The 2,419-nt window shown below is 29.8% G+C and overlaps 1 pseudogene; it reads left to right on the top strand.

The window, feature by feature from the left end:
• The first annotated feature begins 980 nt into the window (after positions 1-980).
• Positions 981-2,082, top strand: LOC107875102 (annotated as a pseudogene).
• The last annotated feature ends 337 nt before the right edge of the window (positions 2,083-2,419 follow it).

The raw sequence follows: 2,419 nt of genomic DNA, 5'->3' as shown, positions 1-2,419 counted from the left end.
TCCTCAAATCCAATAATAATTATATTATTAGTAGCAAAAGAAAGATAATATAAAGAATTACTAAGCTTGCAATTATCTTTAGATTTATAATCTCACCTTGTTTGGCAGAATCTCGTGCTGATAACGTGTTATAAAACAACAAACAATAAAGAAAAAGAGTAGAGAGAGAAAAGAGAGAAATTATTATTTCTCTTGAGGGATGATATCATAAAATTCTCGAGGATTAAAATGAACAAAACCCCTCTATTTATAGAAAAATACTCCTAGTTTCTGACTAAAAGGCAGATACTTTAAATCCTGATAGATATCAACTAGATCTTGATAGATCTTGATACACATTCACTATAATGTAAATATATTTATAACAATAAGTAGTTTTTTAGTTTCTTTATAATAATTTTGGGATTTGTAGTTGTAAAATTTCAAGAAAATAATTTACTCTTGTTCTCTCTTTATCTTTACTTATCAATCATATTAAAAATAGATGTCCAATAATAATATTTTTATAATTTGAAAATTCAATATTAATATGTGCTAATTTTACTCTTATTATTAAATATTATTCAATATCTAATGTATTTTTTAAAATATTAAATTCATTATATTGAGATGGTGACATAGTAAAATTATCCTATTATTTATAGTTTCTTAAGATATGTGTCAAGTGGATAAGTAATGATAAATGAAGAAAGAAAGTAAATGATAAATGAATATAACTACCCTTCTTATTTATTTATGATTTCTTTAGCAGCATGCAAAAGTACAAATGATCAACAAATATAGAAGACAAAGTGAATATCATAACTTTGGTTTCATGTCACATTGGCGATCGCCCAAGAATGATAGGTTTTTTTGGGTTCGAGTTTTTTTTCTTATTTTTTTGGGTGTGCGCTGAACATCTTATTAATTGAACAATTAAACTATTGGAACAATCGCTACTTCTCTTTCATTCACATTTCACCCCGACAACTACAAAAAAAATGAGTGACAAAGAATCACCACTTCATAAGGAAAAAGATATAGACAACTTCATAGAGCAATTCCCCAAAGATTTTTTTGGGGATAAAATTGAACTTCATTAATGGGAAGGTTTTTTGATGGAGCCTGCCTTGATAAAGGGAGCCATTATGTTCAAAGCAACCTTCAAAGCAGAATCTAACAATGTTCTCTTGGCATCCTCCATGAAAACGGGTAAGTTTTTTTTTTTTTAAATTTGAGTGTTCTCCAATGCTCCATCTATGTGGGGCCCAGTGAACACATTGCTTTTATAGAAATTTTATAAGGATTATTTGCAATATTTTAATAACTACTACTTGGCTACATCAATATTTTTGGCCTTTTGTTTTCTCACAGGTACAACCTGGCTCAAGGCGTTATACCTATGCATCATGCAAGGTAACAAATAGGAAGAATACCTCCTAGTTAAGAATAATCCTCATTTTCTTGTCCCAACAGTAGAGGTCATGGATTATTTAGCCGATGATGTATGCACAATGACAGTGCCCTCTCCAAAACTATTTCATACTCATTTACCTTATATGCTGCCAGATTCAATTAAGATTTCAGATCACTACAAGATTATATATTTAGTAAGAAACCCTAATGATACCATAATTTCTATATGGAATTACTTCAACAACCATAAACATTTTGAAAATTTCCTCCCTTTAGAAGAAGTTGTCAAGTGTTTTTTCAATGGGATTCATCACTATGGACCATTCTATGAACATGTTCTTAAATATTGGAAAGAATGTAAAATGAGGCTTCAAAAAAATATTGTTCTTGAAGTATGAAGACTTAAAAATGGATGCTAAGAAGGAGGTGAGAAAAATAGCCTTGTTTCTAGGAAAACCTTTTGATAATGAAGAGGATTTGGAGATAGTTTTGAACAAGAGTAGTTTGGAGAGGCTTAAGAACTTGAAGGTTAATAAGAGTGGATCACTGTTTAGAAATGTATCTAATAGTACAATCTTTAGGAATGGAGTTGTTGGGGATTTGAAAAATCACATGACACCTGAAATGAAAGAGCAACTTGACAAGATTACTAGCTTGAAGCTCCAAGAAAGTGGCCTTGAACTCTGATTATTTGGCTTGACAACTTTTAAGTTGTATCTCATTTTTCTTAATTCTCTATTTCTTCTCCTCTGTTTCTTCATTTACCAACTCTTAAATTTTGGGTTTATCAATAAGTTGTATGTTCTGTACTGCTTTATTATTAATTGACTTATTTTCTGCATTCTTGTATTTTTTATGATAATTATTTTGATTTGATGTACTTGAGCCAAAGATCATTCGAAAATAACACTTTTATCTCACATACTCTGTTTGTGCATGTTCTACCCTCTACAGACTCCATTTGTGGAATTAAACTGGATATGTTATTGTTTGTATTGTTATAATTTTCATATGCCTTTTTGTT

Source organism: Capsicum annuum, chromosome 6, assembly GCF_002878395.1.
Source record: "Capsicum annuum cultivar UCD-10X-F1 chromosome 6, UCD10Xv1.1, whole genome shotgun sequence".
NCBI classification, from domain to species: domain Eukaryota; kingdom Viridiplantae; phylum Streptophyta; class Magnoliopsida; order Solanales; family Solanaceae; genus Capsicum; species Capsicum annuum.
Note: the sequence above shows the minus strand (reverse complement) of the source record. Positions and strands in the feature narration are given on the sequence as shown.